Source organism: Fukomys damarensis, unplaced genomic scaffold, assembly GCF_012274545.1.
Source record: "Fukomys damarensis isolate Sample0158 unplaced genomic scaffold, DMR_v1.0_HiC HiC_scaffold_5, whole genome shotgun sequence".
In the NCBI taxonomy this organism is placed as follows: domain Eukaryota; kingdom Metazoa; phylum Chordata; class Mammalia; order Rodentia; family Bathyergidae; genus Fukomys; species Fukomys damarensis.
This window is the reverse complement of record NW_022900917.1, coordinates 12,466,277-12,476,620: the sequence shown is the minus strand read 5'-3', so window position 1 is coordinate 12,476,620 and position 10,344 is coordinate 12,466,277. Positions and strand designations below refer to the sequence as shown.

The following is a 10,344-nucleotide window of genomic DNA, read 5'->3' as shown; positions in this document are numbered from 1 at the left end:
GACGGGGGGGGGGAAGGGGAGAGAGTGCACTAGGAAGGAAAGAGGAAAGGAAGAGAGGAACAAAGGAAAGATAAAATCTGTGCAGAGCTCGTAAAATAATCCACAGAAAAGTTAGTGTACTTATGTCACCTCAATATTCATGTTGAAATTGCACAGTGAAAACTCTATTTCATTGCGATATGAAGACAAGTGTATAAATTACTGCAAACCCAGTAGCACCACATGCAGTCCGTTTTCATTTTGTCCATATTTTAAATTAACTCTATTGCTTCAGTTTAAATAGAATATTGTAAAAATATAAAGCCATCATTAGGGCTCTACTGGGATTACTCTTATGATTTATTAGTTTTCTGGATATCAGAATGATGGCGTCTTTGATGTATTACGATAATACAACAGTAGTGCAATAATCACCATATAATGCATTGCGACCATATATCACCAAAGTGATTCGATCAGAGAAGTAAGGAGGGTTATGAAATTTCTAAAACTGAACGATACAAATATAATACTGTGAACTATCAGTTACAGGAAGAAGTGAAGAAAAGGAAGTGAATGTAAAGGTAGAGAAAGTGCATATAAATTATGCAAGGACCCAAAAGGTATTACATACTAGATCATAAGGGGAAAGGAGATTTATGAGAATAAACACAGGAGAAAAAGTGAAATCATTTACTCATAAGTTTTCATATTATTAAGAACTGACTGAAATTTGTGAGCAATATGAAAACATATACATGTGTATTTATTTTGAGATAAGAAATTTTGTATTTTTGAGTGCATCTGTCATTAATTCCCTTTATTATAAATTATTTTGTATTAATATTTAGCCATAACATTATAACTTAAAACTTGAAATCTATTGATCATCGTATTTATTTCATTATTTCATATTGTAAGTGACGTTTATTCTGTTCTGCTACTTTATTTTTAAAATATTCTACAGATCTAAGAAAAATTAAAGTGAACTGTACATGTTATGAAATAGGTGATCCAATAAAGAACTAAAGCAAAATTAAAATTGCAAAATGTGAACTCTTAGCTTTTGTGAGAAACATTTATGTTAACACATTATTCATCATCCTGGGCGCATTTTGACAACGCTTCATACCTTGCACGTGACCGATCTCTAAATCAGGTTGCTTAGCTGATCCTCACAGAGGAACAATGAGATCTCAAACCCTCAGTCTAAGCAAATACTGTGGGCAAAGTATTTATGCTCTTCTGTCAGTAGCTTTAGAAATACAATCTGACTTTAGGTCAAAGTTTTAACTAAGATTTAGGTCCCTATTGCTCAGTGACTAGTCCAATCCCCAATTTCCTGTACCCTTGTCAGACTCCACGTTACACAACACAAGCCCTGTCTGTGTGGATGCTGACACCCTCTGTTTAGCCCTGGAGCACAGATGTGGCTTCATCTGTGCAGAGGTCCTAATGCCCTTGAGTTTTGTCTTTGGGAAGTTACAAACATGGTGACACTACTGCAAATGTGTCCAGACTCATCTTGCCTCATCAGTCATGAAACCAAACTGGGAAACCTAACCATCATCGATTAGGGACTAAAAGGCTTTGTTCATGATAAACATAACCATGTGCATTCTGAGTATATTTCCAATCTTTCACATCCCTCTGTCTAAACTACAGCAATGAATCTATAACCTTGGGAGAAGGCAGTTTAAATGCACCTCCACCCTTTTTGGGTAACAGCCCACAATCTAGAGGTTGGGATATTCCTTTCATCCATCCTTGATATGACAGGGACAATTATCTTTAGACAAAAGCCTTACCTTTCATCATGATACTACTTTCTATTTCTAAGTGTGCACCAGCCATCCTCATGTCTTTTTACAAAGATTTCTTAACATTTTCCTCCTGTGTGCTCTGTCTGCAGTTACCTGCCACAGCTGCATATATTATGCCTGTCTGCCTCAGGTGCCTACAAATTCTAACATTTTAGTGCTATGTCAAAAGGCATTTGCTTATTCACCTGCCAGTGTAACCCATCCCAGGGAAGAGTCCACGCCCTTGATATCTTTACTCAGGCTCTCCGTGGGCTCCGCCGCTCTAAGTGGATCACGGGTGTGCTCATGGCTGCGCTCCTGGCCACCAGTTCATCTGTCCACAGCTGCTACTGCAATTGTGTCTTTCACTCAATTCATACAGACTATGAAATATGTGAAATGGACTATTCTTAGTGTCTCAACAGCCCTTAATATTCCAAAGTCTAGTGATAAAAAAAACAAAAAAAACAAAACTGCTCACCCTAACAGCACCAGTGGGAAACATGCTTTTGTGTACAAGCTCAAGTGCATATGGTCACTGTGGGGCTGTCTACCCGCCTCCACCTAAGCCAGTGAACCCCTACTGTAATTGTGTGCATTCCATTAGTTTCATTCCATTAGAGTCCTGGTTCACACAGCAGCAGAGCTCACTAAATTTGGGGTGGAGTTTATTATTTAATACAGTGCACACAAAACACTCATAAGAGTATATTTCAGGGTGCAATATCATAACACCAATCATATTTTATTAGGTCTAAAGAGTGAAGGGTTTTGATGGTATTGCAATAACTTGAGATGCTCTTCATACAAACTATTATTTTCAGGGAAACCTTTGAAAATAACTAGATAATGCAGTAATTAATAATTTTATATATGTGGATACTTCTTTTAAAAATTATGTGGCAGACAGACTTTTAAAATATTTACATACTTTATTTACCAGAATATTTAATCCTGCTCTTTCACTACTACTGAGTGGATGACTTGTCATAATTCCCACATTTATTTCTCCATTGGTTTTAACCAAAACCATGTCTGTGTTCTGGTTACTTACTAAATACATAATGTATAAAAAATACATTTCAAGTAATTTAGATGAAAGCAAATATTAAAATCTCAAATAAGTAATATCCTATTTAAATTTTGAGTAAATAAATATATATTCTTTATTAATAAATGAGGAAATAATAAATAACAAAAATAAGATCTGAAAACAAATATTAAAAAATCAAAAATAATATCTTTTTAAATTTTTGAACAGGTGTTCTTTGTTAGTACATTAAATAAATTACAAATTAATAGAAAACAGTAACATCTGGCAAAACTCATATATCTTTAAGACCCTATTTATTGAAAATAATATTGGTTAAGTAGGTTAACAACTCCATTAGGAACCTTCAGCAGTTAATTAATATTTTAATCCCTAAACACATCTGTACAATGTTGCAAAAAGGGTTTTACTTTCTAGGAGTGAAAATTAAACTATAAAAATCATGAAATAGAAGGAGGGAGGGAGGCGTTGAAGGGAGGGCAGGGGAATGGGGAAAAAATAAGATCCAAGAGTGATTATGTAAAGGTACAAATTTCCAACAGTGAATGTCATTATAGTGTATACATTAAAAGTACCAATAATATTAATTTTTTTAAAAAGCATGAAAGAATGTACTTGACATGTATTTCTACTCTCGCTACCTAATTTTCTCCATCACCTCATAAGCTGGCAGTTTGTCTCGTGTATGAGTCACAATCACAGAAGACTAACAAATACATAAAAATTGAAGAAATCTGAATATGTTGTCAAATTCATCCATGATACAGAATATAAAATTTACGAGTAATTATTTCTGAGATAAATTGAATAAAGGATATATTTAATCTCTCTGTATTATTTCTTAGAGTACCTACATGCAACTTCATGATAACTTCAAACAATTTTATGACAACAAATTGAACAATCTAGAAGAAATGGATAAATTCCTACAAACATATAACCTACCCAGCCTAAATCATCAAGTTGGAAATCTGAACAGGCAAATAATGACTGAGAAGATTGAATCAGAAGATAGAAGTCGCTTATCAAAGAAAAGCCTAAGACAAGATGCCTTCATAATGGAAATCTACCAAACTCAAAAAAAAACAAAAACAAAAACAAAACCTTCTGAAACTTTCAAAAAATTGAAAGGAGTCTTTTACATATCATTTTATGAGGTGAGCATTATCCTGATATCAAAGCTAGGCAAAGTCAATGCAAGCATATAAAACTACAATTCAAAATCCCTAGTCAAGATAGAGGCAGAAACCCTGACAAAACACCAGCAAATCATAACATTGAAACCAAAAGAGATCTTGAATAACTAAAGCAATTTTGAGCAAGAAGGACAAAGTTGGAAAAATTTCACTACATGACCTCAAAATATATAAGGAGGCTAAAGTAATCACAACACTGTGGTATTGGCAAAAAAATGGACACATTAGCCCATGGAACAAAACAGAAAACCAGAAATAAACCCATACAAGAAAATCTACTAATTTTTTAATAAAGAAACCAAGATTATACATTTAAGATGGGACACTCTGTTTAATAAACATTAGAAGAAAAGTTGGATTATCCACATGTAAAAGAATGAAACTGGAACTATATTACCTATCTCACCAATTACAAAAGTGATCTCAAAATGGGTTAAAGACTTCAATGGGGAAAGGTTTTTCATGCATCATGCATTATACTTCAATTGGAGCAAGTAGTTCATTATTACACAGTTGTGTTATTATAGATAATTACAGGATCGTGTATATTTCAAGAACTAGAATTTTCAATGCATTAGAAAAAGATAAATATGGTAAATATCTAAGGAGATAGATTGTTCAATCGGATTTAAATAATATTTAATTATAGCTATAACAAGATAGTGCATCACAATCTCAAAATATGTAGAATTTATATATTTTAGTTTAAAAGTAAAATGAAGTTAAATTAAGACAATTCTAGACAAATAAAAATAGAGATATTCGGTCACCAATATGCCTGTCCCATAAAATACCCTACTTGGAGTCCTGAAAGTGATAGGAGAGGTCTGCAAACAATAATTCAATAGCTAATGAACTTAGATAATGTAAACACACAGGTAAAAATTAATGTCAGTAATATTATATTTTAGGCTTGTAACTCTTCATTTTTTCCTTGTGAGATTTAAAGTAGAAATACGTAAAACAATGTTTAAGCCAATTTTATGCTTTCAGTTATAATTTCCATTTCCTTATGATTAATGATATCGAACATTTTTTTAAATCTTCTTTTAGGAATTCTATTTTCAAGTATTTGAGATTTTTAATTTTTTCAATTATTCAATTTTAAAAGTTCTGCACATGTTTTGTTTTTTGTTTTTTGTTTTTGTTTTTGTTTTTTGGTACGGGGGATTGAACTCGGGTCCTTGCGCTTGCAAGGCAGGCCAGCGAACCGCTGAGCTAAATCCCTGGCCCTTCTGCACATGTTTTGGATAAAAATTTCTCATACACTTTTAAAATATTCTCATGGTCTATTTTCCCACCAATACTTTTCAAAGAAAAATATTGTAATTTTAATAAATTCCAAGTTAAGATTTATTGCCCAATTTTTTGTTTTTATAAAAAATCTCTTTTTTTATATCCTGTGTGTTCAATGATTACTTTTTCTTAATGTGTAGGTTCAACTTTTAAAAATTATTTTTCTGAATTATCTTTACTTCTATTATAAAATTGTGTAATTGGTACATCTATGATTCTCTGCCTTTAATCTTTTTTGTTTGTTTGTTTGTTTTGGTATTGGGGATCGAACTCATGTCCTTGCACTTGAGAGGCCAGACAGATGATGGAACCACTGAACTAAACCCCTGGCCCCCTTTGCCTTTAATCTCAACTTCTTATTATTTTATCCTTCCCTTCTTTCAATGAGTGGAGTCTCTTAACAAAAAAAGTTTTTAGAATAATAAGTCTTAACCAGAAAGTCTTTATCAGGGGACATGTTGTTTAGCGTCTAGTTTGCTGTGGATATTCATTCAACAGCTTTGAACACTACCTGCACTTACTGAAATGACTATCTTTTCCTCCTTCTATAATGAAGAACTTCACTGTCTTTAACCCTTGTCTCTGGGAAGGAACCTCAAATCCTTCGAATTTTTGAACTGATTTTTAAATTTCCCAAACCCCATGCTATGTGACATTTCCTTTGGCCTGTTGAGACTTGTGTTTACTTTCTTCCTGTAATAGCTCACCTTCATGAATTCCATGAGTCTTTCTAGTGAATTATTAAATCTGGAAGGGTAGTGGGAATTACTGAATACGTAGCTAGCTGATTAGTAAGCTAGTATCCCAAACATGAGCTGGTGGCTGAGGCAAATACACTCTAGAGGAAGACTATGCTCTTAACCTGTAAAATATTCCTACCATATACACTCTATTACTAGGTCCACATGATGAATTATATTGACTAAATTTCCAATGTTCATTTATTCCTTTACTCTTTTATTCCTATAATAAATCTACTGTTCCTGTATCAGCACACTCCCTCTCTCTCTCTCTCTCTCTCTCTCTCTCTCTGCCTCTCGCACACACACACACACACACACACACACACACACCGATATAGTGTGATTCCACTTATAAGAAGAATTTTTTTTTTCATATCTTTCATTTTCAGATTAATCAATTATAATAAACAACTATTCAAATTTTCTAACTACATCCCTTGTCATATTTAATCCGTGATTAACTCTCTCCACCAGTGTTTCTTAGTTTAGTTTTTAAGCCCGTCTTAAAATTTCAGTTGGACTACTATTAATTTGATTCAGTGTACTGTCATAAAATTTCATGGATCATAGTTCAACAATGACTTAAGAGTCTCACGTCACATTTTTGACATCTAAGATACTTTGGGCTTGGTAATTTCTGTTGTTGAACATATTCAGAGAAAATTTGTAACACTTATTAAGTTATTGAATGTTGAGTAGAACAAGGTTTGTTTTGGGCATTAGAATATTACATTGTATAGATTATGAGCTCTGTTTCATTTATCAGTAGAAACTTGTTAATGTTGCATTTTCATGTAGAATGAGCAATTAAAGGCTGACTGCGTGCATCCACATTTTGCGAGTGCAGAATTAAATATTAGCACAATCACTTAAGTCTCCTGCATCTGCTTTAAGCTTTTCCTATGCATTCTAGTTTATCAGGCAGGTGGAGATTTAAGTAAGGTTCATACAAAGAATTTACAAACCTCCCTTTCTTGTGTCTCTTTCTAAAATCCCTTCTTCACTCTGTAACTGCATTCACACAGGCTCCTTTCTTTGCTGCTTCCAGCCACAAAACTGGCAGGTTTGTCGTGAGAGTTTTAATCACCTGTGCTCTGATGTTTCGAGGTGCTGGTCCACCATCAAGGAGAAAGCATCTGGAAACAGCCTATATCATGGTCGGCAGGTGAATGAATAAAGAAGATGTTACATTTATATACCACAGAGTACTACTCTGCCATAGAGAAGAGAAGAACCTTGAGACCTTTATGTAAATGGATGTACTCGGAAGCCATAATCTTAAGTGAAAAAAAAAATCACACACAGAAGTTCAAATATCTATTTTTTTCTATTGTATGAGAAACCAGAAGTATAAATAAGGAGCAAAGTCCAGGATAGATATTGGGAAACAGGAAGAATTTGTTGAACTGGGAAGGAGAAAGGGTGAGTAGCGAGGGAAGAAAGGGAAAGCAGGATTTTTTAAAAAGAGTGAATTAGGGGCCCGGGATTTAGCTCAGTGATGTCAACGCCTGCCTTGCAAGTACAGTGTCCCGAGTTCAATCCCCAGTCCCAATAAATAAACAAACAAAAAAACAAATTAGCGAATTGAAAGAAAATAATGGAAATGGAGCTTCTGCAAATCAGGAGGCAAAGAAGAGTTGAAGGGAAGGGGAGGGACTGAGATAAAACAATGAAGATGTATTATGCTCAGGTACAAATTCCTCATAATTACTGTGACGATTATGTATGGCAAATATGTACCAAAGGGGAAAGAAGACAGAATGGCAAATCGCACATTCTTCGTACCTTAACAATATGCCTGCACTTTCTTACTGTTTTAGTTTCTTACACATTATTTTTCTATTTCTGGAGTATATAGCTGTTGTTAGTGTAGAAGCTGGTAAGTTGTGAAGCTGCATTGATATATTAGAAACAGGAAAGCTCAATCAATTAATGTGAGGAATTTTGCTAGATGGATATTACAGTAAACAAAACTTCTTAAAACCAATGATGGTTTAATATAATTTGTTCCATATAAAATCATTGTCTATAGGTGGTATACTTACCGATATAACCCTAATTATTTTGATTGCTGTTTATGCACTCAGATGTCTTGAAAACTGCAGGTCCAATAAATAAACCTTTACTAATTTCTTGAAAATATCAAGCACTCACCATTGCATTATACCAGTGTAATACTGCATAGCAATTACAGTAAATTCTATAATTTTCAGTAACAATGTTGATAAACATAACCAATATATACAAGTGGAAAGTTTTCTCAGTATGACATATAACCTAAGTTATACTTGATCCATATCAGTCACTTTGCCATTGCTGGCACATGATATCTGCAATTTACAAGAGAATGTAGCAAACAGTTATGTGGTTAATGGTCTCAGGGTGTTTAGTCCATGGTAGCTGGTTCTGGTGCAGTGGGTCGTCAATTTACAAGAGAATGTAGCAAACAGTTATGTGGTTAATGGTCTCAGGGTGTTTAGTCCATGGGTAGCTGGTTCTGGTGCAGTGGGTCTCGGGTGATGCAGAGCATCAGACTGGAGGGGTGTGGTGGAGTGAAGCTGATCCCTTTATGTGACCAGGAAGCAAAGCAAGTTTGAAAGCGCTCAGCAGAGGAAGGGCCCAGGGTTCATTGGAGTCCCTGAGGACACACCCCCATGACCCACAAGACACATCTAGAAGTGTGCTTTTCCTGATCCGCTGCACAGCCCCCAACGCACACAATGAGTCAACATGAACCATCACATGAGGCATATAAATGTTTGATATTTGTGAAGCTAGATCTATAAAAAGTATGGGATAGCTTTCAGAAAAGTAATTTAAGTGTCCTAGACAAAAATAATGAGAGTTCTTAGAAAATGTTCCCCGGAGAGTGAAAATGACAAAAATCTTTATGTATTTTAGAAGCATGGCAGCACATAAAACTGCTATATTTTTGTTTGTGTTGAATATATTTTTGGTAGAAGAAGAGAAATGAATATATGTTCATGCTGGTTGTGCAGCCCTTGTCTTTATGAATGAAGCTATCAAAAATGAGAAAAGATAGAGGAATTTTTCTGTATTTGTGCTCATATGATGACTGAATTCATTTTCTTCTAATTGGAGGTAAAATGTATTTTGAGGGTACCTGTGTTACTTCCATGTCATTCAGCAAATGATTAGAGAATGTATCATGCTTTGTACGAGATGTCAGGAAGTAAAAGGTATCTTCCAGCTTCAGAGACAAATATGTAAAGGCCACATACAAATTAAAATATTCCCATGGGGTGTCCTAGACCATTGTTTGTAGGTGGGGATTCCTTACTGTATGTTCACAAAAATAATCTCCTCAGAAATGTTTTGCATTTTTTCTAAATCAATATATCATATGTCTATCAATGTACAGGACAATCATCCCTGTTTTTCATAAATAAGGCATACAATTTTAAAGTGGCACCTCATGAATGCTTTTGTTTGAAAACAATTTGCTTTGCAAATAGAAGCATTTAGCAATATTTTGTTTTTGTTTGCAAATTCTGCCTCAGGAGACAAAAACGACTGCGGAGATCTTCCCCACACAAACACAGATGTGGCCATCTTTACCAAAATCATAAAACAAATTAGTATATGACCCGAGGTACCACTGTACCCATGTCACACATGTTTTCACAATATTTACAAAATCTTTTTGTGTAGTGATAAAAGTCTTAATTTATCTTATAAAACATGTAGGTCTTAAAAGATGAAATGGGAAACATAAAAATGTAAGGTAAATATCAGGTATCAGCAGGCATCAGTGAGAAACTAATTGTCATACCTTGGAGTCATGTTTAACAGAATTATCTGAAAGAGCCTCCAGGCAAGTTTCTGTATACAGTAACTGAGAAATTAATCAATTTTACTAATCCTTCCACATTATATAATCAAAATAGCATATACAATTCCATAACAAGTACAATTATCATCTGTCCATTAAAATTAAAAGTACAGAGAACAAAATGTATGCCACAGGTTTTTTTCCTGCTTTTGTAATTAATTATGAAAATAGTAGAAGAATGAACAGAATGTCATTATTATTGTATATGAAATATCTTTAAATGTCTCATGATAGATATACCTACTGTGGTTTGGTGTATTAGTATATATTTCTTAATAACTCTATAATTCAATCTGGTTTAAGCAGTAAAAAGTAGTTCATATATATATTTAAAATGTCCTTGAGATTGAGGCACACCCGGACCTATGAGGTCAAATGAAAACATCAGAACAACTGATCTTTCAATTTCCCTCTCTCTCCCTCT

At 34.1% G+C, this 10,344-nt stretch overlaps 1 long non-coding RNA gene across 1 annotated transcript in view; it reads right to left on the bottom strand.

The window, feature by feature from the left end:
- Nucleotides 1-1,997: 1,997 nt before the first annotated feature.
- Nucleotides 1,998-10,344, bottom strand: part of LOC104859050 — a 23,671-nt gene continuing 15,324 nt past the window's right edge. The window contains exons 2-3 of the long non-coding RNA XR_779276.2: nucleotides 7,033-7,214; nucleotides 1,998-2,164 (exon numbers count right to left, since the gene is read on the bottom strand). This is a non-coding gene — a long non-coding RNA (uncharacterized LOC104859050). The remainder of the gene's footprint in view (nucleotides 2,165-7,032; nucleotides 7,215-10,344) is intronic.